General features: G+C 36.8%; 1 protein-coding gene across 1 annotated transcript in view; it reads right to left on the bottom strand.

Moving 5' to 3' along the window:
- Positions 1 to 23,545, bottom strand: part of CNTN5 (contactin 5) — a 643,923-nt gene that overhangs the window by 315,944 nt on the left and 304,434 nt on the right. The window lies entirely within an intron of this gene.

Genomic DNA, 23,545 nt, shown 5'->3' with positions numbered 1-23,545 from the left:
TTACATATTCATTTATTCATTCTATCCCAAAGTTTTTCAAATATGTGTTAGATGATTGACACTATGATAACACTAAACTTAAAAAAGGTGAGGAGAGTTTTCCATTCTTAAAGATCAGTCTAATGGAAGATAGTTACCCGGACCTATAAAACAGTGTGGAATCCTATCTAATAATAGAGAAACATGGTAATTGACCATACCTTCGCTACGCCTCCCATTGGCTAATCAGTGCAATATGCAAATTAACCCAACCAAGATGGCGGCTGGCAGCCACACAGCTGAAGCGAGCAGGAGGCTTCCTTGCTCCAGTGATGGAGGAAGCCAAGGTTCCCCACCTGCCGCGGCCCGGCTCTGAGCTCCGAAAGCAACAAAGTTTCAATTATAGAAGCTAAACAAACCCCAGATAGCTGCTTTCAGCAGGCCGTGGCCACAGAGCTGGAGCGAGCAGGAGTTGGCTCTTAGCTCCAGTGACGGCAACAAAGTTTCAATTATAGAAGCTAAACAAACCCCAGATACCTGCTTTCAGCAGGCCGTGGCCTCAGAGCTGGAGTGAGTAGGAGCCGGCTCTCAGCTCCAGTGATGGTAACAAAGTTTCAATTATAGAAGGTAAATAAATCCCGGAATTAAAAAAAAAAAAAAAAAGGAGAGGCTGGGAGCTTCAGTTGCCAGACAGCCTTAAAACAGCCCTCAGCCCCTCAATCAGACTGGCCAGGAACCCCAGTGGGGACCCACACCCTAAAGGGGGTGTGGCCAGCCTGAAAACAGCCATCAGCCCCTCATCCAGGCTGGCCAGGCACACCAGTGGGGACCCCCACCCTAAAGGGGGTGTGGCCAGCCTGAAAACAGCCATCAGCCCCTCACCCAGGCTGGCCAGGCACCCCAGAGGGACCCTCACCCTGATCCGGGTCACCCTTCAGGGCAAACCAGCTGGCCCCCACCCGTGCACCAGGCCTCTATCCTATATAGTAAAAGGGTAATATGCAAACTGACCCTAACAGCAGATAGACTGGGAATGACTGGTCACTATGACACACACTGACCACCAGGGGGCAGACGCTCAATGCAGGGGCTGCCCTCTGGTGGTCAGTGTGCTCCCACATGGGGGAGCTCTGCTCAGCCACAAGCCAGGCTGATGGCTGCCAGTACAGCGGTGGTGGTGGGAGCCTCTCCTGCCTCCTCAGCAGCGCTAAGGATGTCCAACTGCAGCTTAGGGCTGCTCCCCGCTGGCAAGTGGACATCCCCTGAGGGCTGCCGGGCTGCCAGAGGGATGTCTGATTGGCAGCTTAGGCCCAATCCCCCGGGAAGCAGGCCTAAGCCAGCAGGTGGTCATCCCCTGAGGGTTCCCAGACTGTGAGAGGGCACAGGCTGGGCTGAGGGACCCCCCCCCCACCTATTGCACAAATTTTTGTGCACCGGGCCTCTAGTAATAAAAATATATATTCTATTCTAAAGAAAGCATGGGAATGGGATGCTTAAGTAATCATGTCTATCATTGAAAACTTCCTGAATTAAGAGACATCTGAGCTACATTCATTTATTCATTTGTTAACAATATTGCTGAGGGTCATGATAGACCAGCAATATTCTAAGTGAAAAAATAAAAGGTCTTTGTTCTCATGGAGCTTTCATTATAGTGGGAAGAAATAAAAAATACAAGGAAGTATATATCAAGTGATGATAAGTGTTGTGAAGAAAACTAAATCATGTTAAGAGAGCTAGAACATGACAAGGATGAGAACATGTGAATTTGTATTTGAAAAGCTCTCTCTGACTACTGGATAGAGAAGAGCCAGGCCGAGGACAAAGCAGGGCATGGGGGAGGGGAAGCAGGAATAATAATGTCCACTAGTCTAAGAGGCTATTTTCAAAATAGCTATGAAAGCTGTAAATAATTTGGCCTAGAATGGTAGCAGTAATGGTGAAGTGATGAGAAATGATTGGTTCTGATAAAAATGTGGTAATAGACAGGAATTACTGATGAATTTATATGAAATGAGAGGGGAAAAAAAGAGTTCAGGAGTAAGACTTTGGAGCTGAGTAACTGAGAAACTGCAAGAAAATATTTCTCTTTATTGAAATAGAAAGACTACAGAAAGAGCAGTTCTTTGGAATGTGGGTGGAGTAAAATCAGTTTAAATTAGAGGTTAAATTTGTCATACTATCTAGCATACAATTGAAAAGGCAGTTGCATGTCTGACTATGGAGACCAAGGGTTGTGTTGGTGTTATAAGTTTGGAGTTTTAAAAGATTTGTTGGAGCTGGCCAGATGAAGAGTTTATGGGGTGCTAAAGATATTCCAGTAAAAGGAGACAAATGAGGATGGCCATTCAGAAAAGGAGTTGGATGGTAAGAATGGACCACCGCAAACAATTTTGGACTATTGGAGTAAAAGCTCTGAGGAGGGGAGTGGTCAGAAAAAGGGTTGGATTGATTGGAGAGAAATAAAATCACTAAACACAGATTAACACGGTGTATATGTTACATTAAGGAGCTTGTGTCTATCTTATATGCAGGGTGGCACTACTGCACATTCGTCAGCAAAGGGCTGTAGTTGATTCTGGTGATGTTGGATTCAAGTGAGAGCAAGCCTGCAGGAAAAAATAATAGGAAAATACTGCATACAGAAATGAGAGCTAAAAAACTTTGAAATAGAATCATGATTATAACAATGAGAAGGATATTTGTTCAAGAAATATACTGGAGGTAAAACAAACTAAGAGACAAATAGTCCAGGGATATTATCCTACCTTCTTTGAGGGACTGGGTAGAGGATGGCAGAAGTTCAGGATGAAAATACACCAAATCAGACTGGTTTAAGGAGAAAGACAATCAGTTCACTTTTGGGCATTTGAGTTTGAAGTGTGTGAGAGAAACCTGGATAAGGAGTTCTAGTAATTGACAAATATATGTTTGAAGTCCAGGAAAGGAAATCCACAATGAAAGTTAAATTTAGAAGTTGTCAGTATATTGGTATAATCAAAACCACGTAAGTACTAGTAGATGAAATTAACTAGGGAGAATAGATATGGTAAGAAGATGGTTCTCTGGGAGGTACAAAAAAGCTAAATAAAGAAAATGTGCAAAGGGTGAGAGTAAAGAAACTATTGCAAAAATTCAAATAGGATAAAGAAAATTCAGTGTCATAGTCAACAATGGCTTATCCATTTCAAGAAGGTTAATGATGTCAAATAAGTCAAATAGCCCAGTTACATAAAGAAAACATCACTTAAGATTGGCATTTGGAATATCACTGAATGGCAAGTTTAACAGATGAGTGGAGATTGAAACCAATTGAGTTAACAGAAGATTGGACATTGGAAATATTGTGGGTAGCACTGAAATCTCAATACATGTTATAATTACCTATGTTATGGTTGAAAGAGGAGATTCCAAGGTCCTCTTTCACCTGAACTATTTATTTAGTAACAATAGTTATGGCAGGTTCTCCAATAAAGTTGTTTCGTTATAACACTGATGAAATGTGTTGGAATTTAACTCTCATTTATATCAATTAGCTTATGGTAAAATTTGGTATAGTAGTTTCACTTAAAATTGTTTCAAAGAATCTATCTACAACATTAAGTGAAAACTTTACTTGGGTTTTTACAAAGACCAACATGTGATTCTAATCTACAATAGGTTTTAGGAAGCCCTATTTCATTTCATGCCATCCTTTTGTTTCCCTTCCTTTTCTCTTTCTCTCCCTTCCTTCCTACCCTCCTTCCTTCCTCTCTTTCTGTCCACCAACCTATCTGTCATGAGTAGCTAAAAATACATGTATCACTCTGGCCCTGCCTAGGTTCCAATGGGAAGCCTGGCATTTTATCGGCCTTTTGAAATACTCAGCAGAAGCATGCAAATTATCCACCCATATTGAAAGTCAATATAACTAATTTCAAAACTTTATATATGGATCGATTAACTTAGAATAGAACACCTCTGGAGCTATTACCATTTAATTTTTTTTTTGTCTCGGGCTAACTCCTGAAAAGAATGAGAAACATTTTTATGGGCATCATCTGAGGTAGGTGTATCCGATACAATCAAGTGATGAACATTAAAAATCCTATTACTTCAGTCTAAAATCCCTTACTAATGGTTTAAAGTGAACAAGTCTTTACCTTTATTTGGAGTTTGGTTTTCTCATTCAAAAAATGAGATTAACATTACCAACTTAATAAGTTTTAAAATAAAATAATATAACCAGGAACATAACACATAATATATAGTTATAAGATATAAAAATAACATTTTGTTAGCCCCTCCCTCAAAAATTATTAAGAGCTCTTTCTTTGTGCTTCATTTAAATATAATAAAAGTAGTAAACAGAATCAAACAAGTAGTAAAAAAAATTATTAGTACTTAAATATTATTTGATCTGTTTTCCATAGAAAATTTCAATGATGAGTAGAACATTGATATTAAGCAAGGTTTAGCTGATATTTATTACTCCTAAGAGTTTAGTTCTACCAGATGCCTGAGAATTTTGAAACGTTATATATTAGCTTATAATTATAATATGCATTTACAATGTCAAAAGCTTTAAATAATTCAAACAAATATTTTACAAACTCTTTTTCATAGCTACAGTGACCCACTTGGTAGTCTTTAGTGCACTTGATAGTTTATTAAGAATGTTTTAATGGTATCCAAGTGGCTTTACTCAAAGAAAGCCCATAGACTATAATAAAAATACTTCATTCTGTCCTCATGCTGCTCAAATAGACTCTAGACTCTTTGTGAGATGCCGTGTGCATTCTAGGCTGAGAGTCTCTGTCATGGCTGCTTTGGCACCAGCTTCTACTCTAAATCCAAGGACTTCTCACATTGAACACTATGAATTCTTCTAATTGTCATAATAAGAGTTTCATTTGTCACTTCAACATTGCTCATAGACATCTTGATATTTTTGCAGTTTATTTTATACTAGATTTTACTGAGGTCATCTCAATTTTTGGTTTGTATTACTTGAAATTCAAGGCAAAGAACACAGTGAATAATTAAAGGTTGTCTACCATTCATTAAAATGCTACTTCTGTTTTACTGACAGTGTTTGTTGAATCAGTTTCATAAAATATTTTTAGAATAGAAAAAAGCATTTACATAAAACTGGCACTTTTTCTTATTTTATAGGTAAATGAGTATTTGGGGATTCAAAAATGCTTATTTAGTTTTTAAAATGTGTTCACAGTTTTACATAGCAAAGCATTTTGTAATTCCCTGAAATATTCAAAGTAGAAATTGTACACCATAGAAAAGTTGATAACCTGAACTTGGATTTGGTTATAACTGTGCCAAGAATAAAAATATTGAACTGAGCTAGATATCTTTTAAGATTGTTACTTAATTCCTATTATTAGAGTTTTCATTTTCTATTAGCATTTGTTTAATATATTTTTAAAAGTTTTCTTTACTATAGAAAATTAGCATTAATCATATATTTAGTATTAGGTTAGCGTCTGAGGTTTATAGAATAATTCAGGAAAGTAGTAACACAGAGTCAGCTTTAGTGTTATTAGTCTTTCATGGATTTTTTAAATTTGTTTGTTGTTGCTAATCCTCACACAAGGATATTTTTTCATTAATTTTTAGAGAGAGTGGCAGGGAGAGGGAGAGACCGAGAAAAACATCAATGTGAGAAAGACACACTGATTGGTTGCCTCCCCACATGTGCCCTGACCTGGGCCAGGAATTGAGCCTGCAACTGAGGTACATGCCCTTGACCGGAATCAAGCCTGGAAGCCTTCAGTCCATGGGGCCAACATTCTATCCACTGAGCCAAACTGGCCAGGGCAGGCTTTTGTTTCTTTATGCCACTCTGTCTCATAATAATTTAAGACAAGCTGATTACTACTAAATTTTTAATATTATTATTCATTTCAGAAGAATATTGAGATGATTTGATCAATTGTGATTTCCCCCCCATTTTTCTAGAGTTCTCTTTTAATAGTATGCTTAGTTAAGACAACTAATGTTTTAGAAGTTCCTGAAAGGATTCTTCAGTGTGAGCTCCCTGTTTTAGCAGACTCTGACTGACTCCTTTGTGAGGTTCTGTGTGCATTCTAGGCTTTGAGAGTCTCTGTCAAGGATGCTTTTGCATCAGCTTCTACCAAGAGCCCCACTTGGGATAGATCTATTTGGCATTAATTTTTATATTAAATCTCACTAGTGCACTTTCCATACTATGTGGTAATATACATTTGATCCATAGTCCCATGTGCTGTGTTGGCTTGAAGTTTTGGTTTCTCCTGGGAGAATTTTTTGGTCTTTCATCCTGAGTCAGTGAGAATCATTCAGTTTACTCAGGGGATAGCCCAATTTGGGCCTGCCTTGGAGCAGACATTACTAATCTAATTTCTCTTCTCGGGTAGGCCCAAAGATGTGTACTTGATCCCAGCATGAACACCCACTGTCATGTTGCTAGACTTTAAGATCTATTTATGACATATAAACAATCCACCTTGTGCCAAGATCGCCTCAGGATTAATACTATTCCCAGATTTTAGCCTGGGGATTCCTTTCTTTTCTTATGAGCTTAATTGTATAGTGGAATTTACTTTACTCATTATTTCTAAATTTTGGTAGGAGGAAAGTTTCTAGACCAGCCCTGTCCATTGTCCTAATTGAATGTCTTGGTTTTTATGGCTTCATGCATTGCAGAATTTCAACACAATTGCTGTAATTGATTCAGTGTCACAAAACAGATCTCCTCTTTCCACATCTGACATATTTCCACATCTACAGGATATAAAAACAAGAGTACCTATATGGACAATGATACTCATTTCTCATAATTGAAGTGCCATTAATAATAATAAAAAAGTGTGAAAATGGGAATGAAACAGCATACTGGACTCTCTGAAGTCCTTGAAAACAATATAAGTGGATAATTATCTATGATTCATTTCAACATTCTTTAATATAACTACAAGTCAGAAAATAACCATTCTTCCTAATAATGTGTGTACACATCAGAAGCTTTGGGTCTTGGAATTAATGATATGATGAAAACTCTGTAGAGAACTGTCTCATTGATTATCTATTACTACTGACCATAAGGAGACACAACCTGAAATTAGAAAATATATTTTTACATTGCTGATTTATACCTTCATTGTGATAGAAAATTTCACTATCAGAAGGCCTGAGGCTCAAACAGATGAAGGAACCAGTGGAAAACCGTAGCTAATAAGTGTCAGAGGAAAAATTCAAATTGATCTGACTCACTCTAAGCCTATATTTTATCATTATATCATACTGCTTCAGTTATTATATTCTAATCTTGCTGAACCTCAATTTCAGTATCCATATAATGGGACAGTAATGTATCCATTTTATGGTTGTGCTGAGGACTACAAAAGCTACTTCAGTGACAGTGTTCAAATTGAAGGAAGGGCAGCTGTTGGGTCAGGATAAGTGACCTTGTGTAATGCAGTATTGGTATCATGCAGAGTCACCTTGACCCTGTGTAGGTGGATTAAATTTCTACAAGTGTTGAAAGTTTCCCCTATAAAACGTAGCCTGAGGCAAGGATCCTGAGAATAACAATAGAATAAAGCTGTAAAACAGACACTTGGTTAGTGCCTACAGAATCAAGGTATTTTCAAAGATGTGAAGAATGCAAGAGAGAACATTTGTCATATGTGTTAAAAAAATGAAATTACCTTAAAGCAAAGACAGACTGTATTGTTTGCATTAAATTTTAGTTATCTTGGTTGAACAAAACAAAGTACTAATTCTCCTTTTTATAAGTTTTCGAGGCATGTCTTTTCATTGTTTGTTACCTAAAGTCAGAAGCAGCAGAGTTCTGCTTCAAACGTGTGTCACCAAGACAAAGTAAAATTTTATGTGCATATAATTCAAAACACCTTTAGCAAAACAAAATATAAAGTAAAGAATATTTATAATAGAAACAGTAGTACATTGGCATTCTCCCAGAATCCACAACTCAAACGACTTTGAGTAAGTGAATTGCAAGTTCCAGAGTTCAGGTGATTACACACACTGGGTGACAGAAGCTATTTTTATTTCCCTGTGGAATGCTTCACACTGCAGAGGACTTTTTAATCCCAGGAGCCCTGTGTCTGGATATAAAGGTCATTACTAACTGTTTTCAAATGCAACCTAAATTTCTTGCTTTGCTAAGGGGTTTTAAAACTCTATTTTTTGAATTGTAAACTCCATCAGGTCAGGGACCAGCATTTACTTGACAGTGTGACACAGTCGGTGCACAAGTTCAACTTAGGCTTCAAATTTAGCATTAAAAAGCATTCACTCTAGACTTCCCACAATTCATTATTAAAGCTCATAGACCCCAGCCCTTAATCAATAATAGAATATCTGTGCCCTTAGATTTTGCCAGGGAATATGACCTTCCTGTGCTTATCAAAATTAGGAAGAACTTGGCTTAAAGAAGAGATGCACGGGAAATTACTGGAAGAGTGTATAATCTACCCATTAGACATGACCAAGGTAATCAGAATATCAGACAGCTTAATAACAACAATAATAGCAATATTAGTGAACATTTATTGTGTTAGATCGGTTTCCTAGAAACAGAGAAGCAGATTTTTTTAATGTGATTTATTGATAGAGTGTTCCCAGGATTAGAATTCAAAAGAAACAGAATAGGGAAAGGAAAAATAAATAAATAAATAAATAAATAAATAAATAATAATAAATAAATAAAAAGCTAAGCAAGGATGTGGTTCCCTACCAAAGATTAGTTTAGGACTAATTCCACTTGGGTCTCTGGAACACAAATTCCACTGTAGCTTTGGTGAGTGAATCAACGGAAGATAAAGAGAATAAGTTTTGTGTGCCCCCCTCCCCTGCATCAGTCAGTTACTGGCCACAGGCCAGGGGAAGTGAGGTGCCATAAGGGCAGGGAATTTCCTAGGCAAGGGAAATTCTCTGGAGAAGGGAGCCCTCCTGGATGGGAGCATTCACCAGCTGAAGGAGATCAGGGCGTAGCACCAATAGGATCTAGTAAACTGTATAGGACTTACTATGCTCCAGACTGCAGGGGTCCTCAAACTTTTTAAACAGGGGGCCAGTTCACTGTCCCTCAGACCGTTGGAGGGCCAGACTATAGTTTAAAAAAAAAACTATGAACAAATTCCTATGCACACTGACATATCTTATTTTGAAGTAAAAAAACAAAACGGGAACAAATACAATATTTGTATTTGCATGTGGCCCGTGGGCCATAGTTTGAGGACCCCTGCTCCAGAGAGTGCGGTCTATGTATATTAATTTAATCCTTACAGGGCTAGGCAACCCATTTTATGAATGAGAAAACTAAGATACAGAGATCAATAACTTGACCAACAATTCTTACTAAGCACAGATCTTTATCTGAAAAAATAAAAACCTGATAAAGAGTGGTTTCAAGTGTTTATTAGATTGTTATAAATGTTATGGAGTCGAATTTTGCCATTAAAACTTTGATGCTTCATATAACAACTAAGCAGAGCAGTGTCTAAATCCCACTCAACTGACAAAAGCAGGTTTCTGGGAATGCCTGTTGACCACTGAGTCACAACCTAATTAAACTGTGGTCACAAAGCCATAAAAGTCTTAACTATGTAAAATAGTAAGGGTGTGTCCTGTTAACATAGAAAGCTATTATAAATTAGCAGCACAGTGTGTCTGAAATGTGAGTGTTCATGGGGGTAAAAACAAAATATGAATGAGCGATTACAAACATGGATACTTATTCCTGATCTTAGGATTTGCAGAGTTTTAAAAAAATATTTAATCAGAAAAGTCCCATACATAAATAATCCAGTATTTTCTGAAATTAACAGTAGTCCACAAGTTGGCAGTGATGGATGAGTAGAAAGCATTAATCTTGGGCAACATTCAAAGGGAAGAAATTGGAAATCATGATTAGCAAAATTAAGTTTTCTCATTTTTTTCCTGTTTTATTTAGTAAAATGTCTCTTATCCAAAAGATATTTGTCATTTGCATATAACTAAAATAATTAAATTTTAATTTAGCTCTATGCACTGAAAGCAAAAGAAAATTAAAACCACTCAACAGTTTTCATTCACAGTGAGTTTTAAAAGACATATTTACTTCTTTTAATTTTATGCTATGCAAATTTGATGGTGCAAGTTTAAAGATTTATAGCAGGATAAGTATGAACAGAAACAAATATAAGTTTAATAAATTATCCCCCTTCTAGGTAGGTGAGTCACAGAGGATAAAACCCTCTAAACTTGTGATTTTGCTTAAGTTTGCATGCTAAATGTGGAACCTTGGTTGCATATGGGTTACATTTATCATATAGGTATAGCAGAAAATCTTCAGGTAAGATAAATTATTATGATGAGATCCTCTGCCTCTCAACTTCCTACATTCAATGTAATTTTTCATAAACGTTCTTTGTGCTTTTGTGGCTTAACTAATGCTCATTAATCCTTCATGCAAATCTTTAATGAAGGTAATTTATTTGTCACGTTGCCATGCACCAGGTAGAAATAGCGGGTATTGTCTATTTATCAACAGGCACTGAGATGGTTTATTTTCTGCTCTGGGGGTTTGTCCCTATGGCTCACCTACTTCAGAAAAAAAATCCTAATCATAAAATACATATTTATCTCTGTTGACATGTAATCACTGTAATAAATCTTTAAATTTTTATTTATATGAATTCACATAGCATGAAACTTTTGGCTACAATATTTTAGTTGATTGTAAAAAGTAGAAAAGTTGGTATAAGTTACACTAATAATATAAATGGTACAGAATTTTTAAAAATTTACTTTCTAATTCTACAAGAGATTTCTTTCGGCAAAAAATCAGATTTTATTTTTATTTTTATAAGTATGTTTGTTCCTTAGTCTCCAAATGTTACTCTTTTCTAATGACATATTATCAAAATTTGTGAACTAGGCAATATTAAAAAGTTCAGTATTAAATAATAGGGAAGTTTGAGAAATTAAAGACCACATTTAAAAAAGAAGAAATATAACTTTGAAAATGGATATATTTACAATAATTAAGATTGGTCATTATTTTGAGCCTAATATTCATGTTAGATATGAATGTTAGATATTCAGAGATATGTGGCATGCATTTTTATGGAAATAAAAGGTTTGAATGGAAAAATATATGTTGATTCTCCCTGGATCAATTGTTTTTTCATATTTCCCTTTTTCCTTTTTATTTATTTGTCCAAATGATTTTGAGACTTCATTTTCCTGAAATGGCTATTTTTAATCAGTTCCTATGTTACCTTAATCTTTAACCCTTTCTCGAATTACTGAACACAGAAGCTATTTACTTCTTAAAAACCAAACTTACTCAGACTTCTTGTTGAGTAGCAATTACTGAGATATGTTCCTTGTTTTTTTCCACAACTGTGGGCTCTGTGATGTATTTTTCCCCTAAGCAACTGTTCCTAGCTTGTTGGTTCATTAATAATTCCGGTGATTAACTCAGTGCTATTTTCCCAAATCACAAGACTACTAGGACCTATAAAAGCTGAAATAAAAATACTACAATTTTATTGGAACCCAGAAAGGTTAAACAATATTATAGTTTTAGAAATAGGAAAACTAAATGTCCATAGGGATTGCCACAAATTTCAATAATACAAACTAGCTGTTAGGATGATAAATTTACTCAGAAACCACTAATTTAGGAGCTGACAGTTCAAGGTGAAAATGAGAGAGTCTGATTTATAGGGATCACCTGAAGAAATAGGCCACACCAAATGCTTAAATGAAAATCAAGAAATATTAGAATACATCATGTCAGAGAATGGGCAGAACAGAAAGATATATATATGACACGTCGTTTCATGGTTACGTCGCTATCTCCCATTTATTTATTAAAAAAAAAGTTTCATCATTTCAACGTATGTACATATGTGCTTTATGTTTTTTATTATTTATTTACTACAAGTAAAGGTTAGGAATTGTTATCTTTCTTTTAAATTTTTTTTAATTTTTTTTTTGCTGTTTCACTTCATTACTGCTGTGTCTGTGCTCCATGTGAGTGAAGTAGGTGCTTATGTAGGTGGGTTCCGACTTACGGCGAAAATCGCATTAAGTTGCGCTGTAGGAACGGATCTCTGACATAACCTGAGGACTGCCTGTATGTATGTGTATATATTTATATTTATATAAATATAAATATATACACATTTTTATGTGTAAATATGTAAATATAAATATATACATATTTTAAATATATATATACATATATATATTTAAAATATGCTAGTACTTATCCCATATGTGTTCTGAAAGAAAGTAATTAAAACGACATTGTTACTAACATGAATCATGTCACATTTGAGAGGAATAAGATGTGTATTGAGTACTCAGCTTCCTATTCCAGTTGGGAACCTCTGTGTAAGAATTGAGCTCCATGGGGCTCAATTCACTGAGCACATGTTTAGGTGCAAGGTAATGGGGCACCCTGGTCACGATCATGGACTTTACACCAATGCAAAAATACTTTTGAATATTTGCAGTAACTATCACTTAGCAGCTGTGCAGTTTTCAGCTAATTACCTGACTTCTTTCATTCTGTTTATTCATCTGTCAAATAATTGCAGTAACATCTAACTTATAGGATTTGGGGAGAAATTTTAGAAGAAATGTTAACATAATGTCAGGACTATAGTAAGTGCTCACAAATAGTCATTATTACCTAAAACGCTACATTAGCATTTGTATACCCATATACATACATAATTTTTGCTATGTTTATCTTCTTTGCTGCATCTATCATAAAGCATTGCATGATATGTAAAAATACATTTATGCTTAAAATTGCGATTTGACTTGGCATGTGGGTAATATACCCACATGCTATTCTGTTCCAATTTATCATGCAGCAGCATATAGATTATGCAGAATTAAAACATGTATATTTTATACTACATGTTGCTCCACAATATTCCCATCTGACATCAAATTGAAGTTTCACATGCCAACCAATAGACCTTATATGAATCTCTTGTATGAGACTTTTTTCATGGAATTTAAACTCTATTACAATCTTTCTGCTCTTATACTTCAATCCATCTCTTTCTTAACCATCCACTATTATCTCCCATTCTTCACAATCCATGGTTCATCTTAGGGTAATTCTCAAATAAAAATGTCTCTTATAGTGTTACTTCCCTGGCCTAGATGCATTTCCCCCTTCCTTCTGCAGGGTCACATGTATAGACACAAGCCAAGTGCAGGGTCATTTTCTTGAAAGGCTTCAGGAGTCACTCCAAGGTACAATGAATTTCGTTTCTGAAATTCTATGGACCTATCATTATTTGTGTCCTGATTTACTTAGAAGAGTGATCATTTACCTCATTTTCCCCAGAAACATTATTAATAACCTCTCCTTTCCCTCTAAAAACATTCCCGTTGGGATATCAAATATATTATATGGTCTCCCTACTCCCTACTCATCATCCACACAATATACTCCTCTTGTATTGGTCTTGCTTATGTTCTCTCAGCGACTCTGTTCTGTGCGGATATACCATCTTCCTTCCCAAATTATATATTCACCTGGAGCAGGGACTGTGTCATATGCTTACTGTAAAATACGGCAACTATTTAATAAATAGAATTATCTGATTTTTTATTTAGAAGCTTTAAACAGAATATCATTTTGTCACTAAAGACAATTGGAAATATCTGGAGTTGCACCAAAATATTATTTCATATCATTTCTCTAGATAGCTAAAATAATTTTTTTCCAATTCACTACAGTGTCCAGTGAGCAGTTTATATATCCCTTTCTGATGATAAATACAGTGTTTTGTTGTTTCATCATTAGTGAAACAAGATGTTTCTTAAACTATTTTTCAGACCTTGGCAATAGTTTTATAAATATTATAATGCCCTACATGAGTTTGTGCCTGACTGGCTTTTCAATCTTAACACCATCTATAGATAGATAGATAGATAGATAGATAGATAGATAGATAGATAGATAGATAGATAGATAGTTCTTAGAGCAGGAACCTTCCCTATTTTATTCACCATATCCCTCAGTTGTAAAAAGAGGCTAGCACACCATAACTAATAGCTGAATGAACAGATAATGAACACAGTAGTGAAAATATTTTCTACTATGTATCATAACGTGAATCTCTTAAGATACTGAACACAACTTTCCCATTTATAAGGTGATTAATAAAACAATTAAAATGACTTATGAGGAAGTTTTTTACAGAACCCCTGGGAATACATATAGTCTACTATATATGTAGATATGTTTATATGTGATAAGGACATGAGACTTGAACAAATACAAATATTCTAGACAGTTGGCTCGGTTTTATGGAGCTAATTAGGTTGTCCTAAAGTAAAAAGAATTTATAGAAGTAACAATATGTTACTAGCTGTTTTCACAAATTTTGGATGTGAAAGAGAAAATTAGTGAAACAAGAATTTCAGTACAGTTCTTTTACCTTGTGTATTTCACTTAAGACTACTGATTCAAAGTTTGTGGTGAAGACATGTTAATAAAAACCATGTCATCCTAATTTTTTTAATTAGCTCTTTTCTTATCAGACCACCATTTTGGAATTTTGCCTCTTTATACAGTTTTACTTTTAACTTAACCTGACCTTTTACTTTCATTACAAAGAAATGACATCAAAATGAATGCTTTAATCTATCTGGAGAAAAAAGCATGTGCTATGGAGTGCTGGATCTTTGGTGTAGAATAGCAGCAACACAGCACCGATTTTATTAACTCCGTAATGAAGTCCTCAGATAGGATTGTCACAATTTTAAAACACAGCGTGATAGCTATGCTTTGCAAGTGGACAAGCACTCCCCTACACCAATATTTCCATCACTGATTGTATCAGGGGGAAAAATTAAAATGCAGATGTGGAAGTTGACCAAGGCGATCTCATAATGTTGACATTGTTGTAATAGTATACCTAAATGAATACTTTATGATTAGCTAATGTAGTAGTATCTTTATGAGAACACTAGGGTGCTGGCCTATAAGGGACCATTCCAATTTTAATAACTTTGAAATACCATACTCTTCTTTGCTCATCTCCTTTGGCTTCCTTTCCCTATTTTACTTGTATCAAATAGTAGTTCGCTAGTTTACTCAGTATCTTTATTTCTGAGAATGAGTACTCTCCAATAATATTAATATTTTGAGAAACTAAAAAGTAAAGAGTACTAATTGTATAAACTTATTGCTTATATAAAATATCTTAATTCAGTAAGCTTCCCGTTATCTAGATCAAGGTTTCTGAATCTCAGTACTATTGACATTTGGGGCCAGATAATTGCTATAAGAGACAGTCCTCTGCATTGTAGGATATTTATTAGTGTCCCTGCCTCTACCTTCTTCCCTCTACCATTAGATGACAACAGCATCTTATCAAAACCCCCACCTTTGCCTACCCAGTTATGACAATTAAAAATATCTCTAGACATTGCCAAATATCGCCTAGGGGGATCATTTATGTTTGAGGACTTCTAATCTAGATTAATCTAGAAATGAAATATTCTAGTTAAACAACCATTTGAGTTATTTGGTAATTATTATATTTTTATTTCATTTTATAAATAGGTAGATGGCTAGGTAGATGATAGATAGATAGATAGATAGATAGATATTAGTAGATAAAAGTAGATACTAAAATTGAAGCAGGTAACTTTAAGGAACATTATTTACTTTGATTTAATAAATCAAAAAACATGTTAAAATTTTGACAATCTTTCAAGCCTGTGAAATCTGAAACAATGCATTTACTTTTTTTTACTCAATCATTTATGATTCTACATAAATATTTTACTTTGCAAACATACAGAATTGTAAGTTATGTGTAAAACCTGAAACAATGCATTTACTTTCCTTCTCTTTACTAAATCATTTGTGTGTTTTTCCCCACATTTAAAAAAATTATTAAATATGTATTTCCAGAACTTTTTTGATTGTATTAAAAATGAAGGCTGTATAAATTAATTTAAGATAATGGAAACAAAATGCAAATTTATGGTCGATATAATATAGAAGGATAAAACAATTTGCATGAGTATTTAAGTTATTAGGATCTGAGCTAAATAGAGAAAACATAATTGGTTTCATATATTGTTAAAAAAAAATCCAGATTATTAAATCTTCATGTTAAGGCATTTAATTGACATAATGTATAAGATTCTATATTTTTTTACATTTTTTTGGATTATAGAAATTACTGTAGAAACACTGAATGGTTGATAAGTGGATTAATAAAAGGTAGTCTACTCTGGGCAAAGCTACAGAAATGTCAGTGTTTAGCAAGATTAATAAAGTCTATGAACTCACAATCTAGAGTGAGTCAAATCATATACATACTAATTCAGATATAAGGTAGATAATGTCTTTCAGTTAGATTTTGAGTTTTTAATTTTTTAAACCTTGCCTTCACTGCTAATCCTATATAATAAAGAGCTAATATGCAAATGGTCATCACGCCCTCACGCCCTCACACCCTCACGCCCTCGTGTTGGAACTGCTCAGACACTCAACACTGGGGAGAGAGGAATGGGAACCAGCCAGGCACAAATGAGCTTGCGAGAGAGGAATGGGGACCAACCAGGCTGTGGCCCAGGAGAGGGACAAGCCACCCATCTCAAGGTCCCGGGAGCCTGCGGCTGCGGCCCCGGCGAAGCTGCCCACCCACAGTCCCCTGCGGCTGCAGCCAGCCCAGGCCCTGGGTGCCTGCAGCTGGCCAGAGGGAGGGAATCCTGGGTCCCGGATGTGGGGAGAAGCAGAGGTGGTTAGGGGCAATCAGGCCAGCAGGGGAGCAGTTAGGGGTAATCAGGCAGGCAGGCAGAGGGGTTAGGGGTGATCAGGCAGGCAGTCAGGCAAGTGGTTCAGAGCCAGTGGTCCTGGATTGCAAGAGGCAGTCGGACATCCCCAAGGGGTCCCGGATTGGAGAGGGTGCAGGCCGGGCTGAGGGACGACCCCCTCCATGCATGAATTTCATGCACCAGGCCTCTAGTCTTTATATAACCTTGGGCAAGTTACAGAATGTTCCTGTTTTTGTTGCCCAATTTTTGAAATGGAGAGATTCTTCCCTTCCTAGTATTTTGTAAATATTAAAGATTCCTCCCTTCCTAGTGTTTTGTAAATATTAAATAGAAGTGACTTAAGCAAAGTACATAGCTTGATGCTTGGTGCATAGAAACATTTACTAGATAAAATTATGGAAAGACTTCTGGTCAAGATGGCACAGTAGGTAAACTGTGTGATTGTTTCCTCCAACAACCACATCAAAATTACAACTCAATTATAAAACAATCATCCTTGAGAACACCTGAACACTAGCTGAGCAGACTCCTATAACAATATAAAGAAGAAGCCCAATTGGGACTGGTAGGAGGGGCAGAGGCGTGGAATGGGCTGGTCCCACACCCTGTGTGGCAGTTAAGAATTGGGAAGGATATCTCAGCTGCCGAGGTCCCAGACCCACACTCCTCAGCCTGGAGCACCAGTGCCAGGAAGAGGAGTTTCTACGACAGCGGGTTGTGAAAAGCAGCAGGAACTCTGTCTAGGTGAGTCAGAGGGCTGCTGGAGACTCAAGTGTCCTCTTAAAGGGCCCATACATGGATGTACATGCTCACAAAAACTGGCTCTAAGCTCAGCAAAAAGACAGAAAGTTAAAAAGTGCCAGGGACATACGGGGAGGAACTGAAGGGGCTGGAGGTGAAGCTCTCTCTGGAACTAAAAGTAACCAGTGTTAATGCTGATCCCTCCCCACTTCTGGTCAAGATGGCACAGTGGTAAATTGTGTGATTTGTTTCCTCCAACAACCACATCAAAATTACAACTCAATTATAAAACAATCATCCTTGAGAAACACCTGAACACTAGCTGAGCAGACTCCTATAGCAATATAAAGAAGAAGCCCAACTGGGACTGGTAGGAGGGGCACTGAGTGCGGGGAGAAGCAGAGGCTGATCCCTCCCCACACTGAGCCTGCAGGTGCAGGTGTGTGTGAAGTCTGAGTCTTCATTAACCAGACTAACACTGCCCTTGCTCCACCCTGGTGATTTTCTGAGACCCACATGGCCCCGACCTCTTTCAAAAGTTAATTCACACAAGCTGCCAGCCTGGACCCATGGTGTGGATTTTCCTAAAATCTCTCAAAGATCTACAAAGCCCAAATAAGCAGTGGCTGGCCTCAGCATGCCCTGTATGTCTTGCAAAGTGGCCCCAAGCCAAGCACTAGTGGCAGTGGCCTCGGTTCACAGCATAACCACTCCCAGGCATCTCCAGGCTCAGTACAGACAGCTACTAACTAAAAGTCACTTTGTAGCTCCTATCAGGTAGCCTGAGGCTGGATTTAAGCAGCAGCTGACCTCAGCCTGCACCAGAGCATCTCCAAAGAGGCCCCAGAATGAATACACTTGATGGCTGGCTTCAGACTACAACAGAGCACCACCCAATTATCACCACAAAGGACACAACCAAAGAAAAGCACCAAAGGCCTGCTAAACTGACTCCCTCTCCATGGGGTCAGACCCCTCAGTTTGTTTGCTGTTGTCATGACTAGTTCTCAAAGCCAAAGGAGGTCAATCCCACCCACTGACATGCCAAAAGCAATCAAGGCTCAACTACAATCAGAGAGCACCTACTACCCACACAAGGGACACCCCTGGAGCACCCAGCACAGATGAACAGGGACACTGCTCCACTGGACGCCATGGGACACCTACTACATAAGGCCTCTTTACCAAGACTGGGAGATGTACTAGATCTATCTAATACATAGAAACAAACACAGGGAGAAGGCCAAAAGGAGGGGACAAAGAAACATATCTCATATGAAAGAACAGAAAAAAACTCTAGAAAAAAACTAAACAAAACGGAGGCAAGCAGTCTACCAGATGCAGAGTTCAAAACACAGGCTATAAGGATGCTCAATGAACTTAAGGGAAGATTAGATTATTTCAGTGAGAAATTCAACAAAGTGATAGGAAACAAAAAAGAGATAGAAACCATAAAAATGAATTAGTCAGAAAATGAAGAATACAACAACTGAAATGAAGAATACATAATTATATGGCATCAACTGCAGATTAGATGAAGCAGAAGATTGAATAACAATTGGAAAAAACAAAGTAGCAGATAACACTCAATGAGAGTACCAAAAAGAACAAAAGAATTTTAAAAAATGAGAATATTTTAAGGAACCTCTGGTATAACATCAAGCATACCAACATTCACATGATAGGAATACCAGAAGAAGAAGATAAAAATCAAGCTATTGAAAACCTATTTGAAGAAATAATGACTGAAAACTTCCCTAACCTTGTGAAGAAAACAGACATACAAGTCCAGGAAGTTCAAACAGTTCAAAAAAAAACAAAATCAACCTAAAGTGGCCCACACCAAAACACATCATCATAAAAAAAGCAAAATTTAAATACAAAGAGAGAATCTTAAAAGCAGCAAGAGAAATACAATTAGTTACCTACTAGGGAGCATCCATAAGACTGCCAGCTGTTTTTTCAACAGAAGCTTTGCAAACTATAAGGTATTGGCATGAAATATTCAAAGTGATGAAAAGCAAGGACCTACAATCAAGAATAGTCTACCCAGAAAGGCTATCATTTAAAGTCAAAGAAGTGATAAAAGCTTCCCAAAACAAGAAAATGCTAAAGGAGTTTACCAGCACCATACCAGTGTTACAAGAACTGCTAAAAGGACTTCTTTAAGAAGAAAAGTAAAAATGTGAATAATACAATGTCATAAAAAAAAGACATTCTCACTGACAAAGGTTGTTGGGGAGCACATGGGACTCGGTTGCAAAGTTCTAAGAAAAGGGAAGTGTGTGGAAGGCCACCTGCCTTGTTTATCGGAATTCCAACTTAGGGGAGACAGGGGAGTGTCGAAGGCAGTGCCTCTAATTAGTCCTTGACCTTTCCAAACAAGTCTGTGCATGTGCAGACCCCAGGTGTTTACTGGAATCCTTATGCTTAATTCCTGGATGCCCTTGCCTTGAGGACAATGTAAAAACATGAGTCCTCCAAAGATTACTCACCCTATTGATCATATCTAAAGATAAAAACTGCAATAAAAGGCCATCGAGGCAGGCAGTGGAGGCTGCCTGGTTCCTTCAGCCAGGCCGACCCTTAGCCTTCTCTTTCACAGTGAAACTGTGTCAGAGTAATCTGTTCATCCGTTAGATGTTCCTGGCCAGTCCCAGCAAAAGGTAATACATAATAAAAGCAGTGGACCAATCAACACTAAAGCTACTACAAAGGTTAAAAGGAAGAAGTAGAAAGATGGTATATAATTACAACAGTAAATTAAAGGATAAACACAAACACACAGCCACACAAATTAAGTAAAAAATAATGAGAAAAACATAAATATGGAGGAGATGAGAATAAAAAGGGTAGTGATTTTAGAATGTGTTTGATCTTCAGTGACCATCAACTGAAAATAGACTGCTATAAACATAGCTTGGTATATATGAAGCACGTACTAACCACAAACCAAAATTCTGCAAGAAACATATACGAAATAAAGAGAAAGGAACCCAAACACAACACTACAGAAACTCGACAACATACAAGCAAGGAGAGTAAGAGAGTAAGAAACATAGAAGAACTACAAAAACAATCAGAAAACAATAAAATGGCAATAGCTACATACCTGCCAATAATTGCTTTAAATGTAAATGGATTAAATACTCTAATCAATAGACAAATGAATAAAGAAGATGTACATATGTGCACTGGAATATTACTTGGCTGTAAAAAAGAATGAGGTCTTACCATTTGTGGTACCCGTAGAAGGTATCAAGCTAAGTGAAACAGGTTGGACAAAGAAAGACAATTACCATATGATTCCAGTTTTATGTGGAATCTACAAAACAAACAAACAAATGAACAGAGAAGGCAAACAGAAACTCATACATACAGAGAACAAACTGATGATTGCCAGATGTGGGGGGGATTGGAAGGCTGGGTGAAAAGGATTAAGAAGTACAAATTGGCAGTTACAAAATAGTCTTGGATGTAAGTACAGTTTAGGGAATATAGTTGATACTATTTTAATAACTATACATGATGTCAGGTGAGTACTGGACATACCAGGGGGATCACACTGTAAGTTAAATAAATGTCTAACCACTATGCAGTACACCTGAAACTTATATAATATTTAATGTCAACTGTAATTGAAAAATAAAATAAAATTGTTTTTAATTTAGATTATCTTTTATCTAAAGATTTTTGAGGTAGGGAAAATCTGTATATGAGGACAAAATTCCCAAGTTATCTTAACTCAACTGGCACTGAATTAACAACCTATTTTCTCTCATCTGACTTAACTTAAAATAATTCAGGGTTATTACTAGCTTCTTTCACTTCCAAACATATGTCTTGATTGCCCAAGGAGATACAATATCTGATTATTCCAAAGAAGGGCATTTTCTCTTACATGTCACATAGTAAGTACCTATAAATACATTAAGCACTTATTCTGGCCAGGTGTTTTGCTAAGCATTCTATATTATTTATAAAAATATGATTGATTATCTAAATTTCATAGAATTTAAACTAAGGATTGATTAAATTAGCTAGTTTTTTTCTGTACATGGCAGAGAAAAGGGCATGCATCTTGTTGCGACCAGAATCGTAGGCAGGAATTGGAACTATGAGGAATTCCCTGATGTAAGGAGCCACTTGGCCTATGTTATTCCTGATTTGCAAACTCTAAGCATTATTAGCACAGAAACTATATTAGCACCAATCACACCTCTTTCTCACAGTCATTTAAAAATCTAAGTTTTTTGTTTATTTCTTTGTTGGATCTCATTCTTAGAAAAAGAAGACAATATATGCTTTAAAAGCTTTATAGACACTTGTATGATACAAACATTGCCCCAAAACAGAAGGCAGAATTCTACATATTTAGCAATAGGTTTTTTGTTTTTTTTGTTTTTTTTTAAGTAAACACAGGGAAAGATATAAAATGATAAAGTGTGTATTTTCAGTGTAGGCTAAACCCTCCACAGTGTATTGCTGCTTGCTTCAACTCTAGGTTAAAGGCATTCTACTAGTCAAACTTCAGACTGAAGCACTGTAACATTTAGGAGTACCCCTTTCCATTGGGAAAGTAGTACTGCTGTTACATTCTTTCCCAGCTTCCTGGCCCGTTTGTCAAACTTCAGGCTGCAGCTGCACACAAGGCTCAGAAAAAGCTCATCTCCCAAAGGAAAAGCAAAGTTCTCAAGTACTTTAAAAACATAGCCCATCGTTTTCCCTTATCTTTCCCTTTTCTGTCTTTCTCTTGTGTCCAATATAGAGCCACTGAAACGGCGCCCAGAATGATGCTTGTTGACGTAACCTGGACCTTGGCCCCGAACACACATCTTGGAAACACAGCCCTGCCACCGGGGGCCATTCCGCCAGCATCAGTACCGTGTTAATTGGGAGAGGTCACGCTGTTCTCTCCCTCCACACTCTCATTCTCCCTGAGGGGAAGAGCGATTCCAATGAATGACCCACCATGTCTAAGGGCACTCATTTTTTATGCTTGTTATCTTAAGGCCACTTTGCAATAGAGAAGGACAGCGTAAGAGAATGCATTTATATCACTAACCTCCTGACCAGCCTTCCAGAGCAATCTTGGAACTGCAACTCTGAGTAGCCAACTCGTTCTCTCCCCATTTCACATGGGCATATTCTAATTAGAGTCCCACTGCTCATTATGTTTTTATGGGTCTAAAAGATTCTGCTTAACAAGATGCTAAAAACATTTGAAAAGGCTATCTTAAATACACAAAAAATGCCAAAATATCATAGAACTAACTAAAGAATCCTTTTTTCCCCGCTCTGTGTTTTCATCTGCAAAGTAAAAATAGTAATAATGGTACAAAGACCTATTTGATATGTATTGCATTAACTTGATTAATCCAGGAATGAGCTTAGCTTTGCCTTTCATGTGGTAAGGATGCTATCAATATTGTTTTCTTTTGTTTGTCAGTGAAAGAACAGGTTTTTGATCACGTTTCCTGCCTCACCTGTGCTTATTATTTAAGGGGAACCTCGCATGTACGACAATGGACTTCCATTTCAGCTAAGGGTATTTTGATTATTTATATGGTGAAACAAAGACGACAGTGGTGCTTGATATTGTACTTTCTTCACTTCTTAAGTGGCATCTGGCTGCCTGATCCCCAGAGACTATCATCCTCCCCATGCCCTGACCCTCTCCCTGGGATGCAGGGCGACCAGGAAGTTAGAGAGATAAGGCCATGATATTTTATATTGTTTGGACTTTTTAATAAGGGTCACATATAACCCCTTTGCTATTATGGGAGAGTCTGGATTTCTTCTCATCTAATCCAAAAATGCTATAGCACTTAACAGCAGGCTATGTCCTTTTGAAGAAGGAAAAAGAAAAAGGTGAAGCCATTTCAGGGGATTAATTGGATAAGGTCTCCTAGTTCCTGTAACTCTCTGAAGAAATAAAAAAAAAAAAGCAAACTATGTATTATCTTAGTACTTTACTAAACTGAAAAAGCTGAAAGAAAACTAACGGGAT

This window comes from Myotis lucifugus, unplaced genomic scaffold (assembly GCF_000147115.1).
Source record: "Myotis lucifugus unplaced genomic scaffold, Myoluc2.0 scaffold_139, whole genome shotgun sequence".
Lineage (NCBI taxonomy): Eukaryota > Metazoa > Chordata > Mammalia > Chiroptera > Vespertilionidae > Myotis > Myotis lucifugus.
The sequence above is the reverse complement of the archived record's forward strand: the minus strand, read 5'-3'. Positions and strand labels throughout refer to the sequence as shown.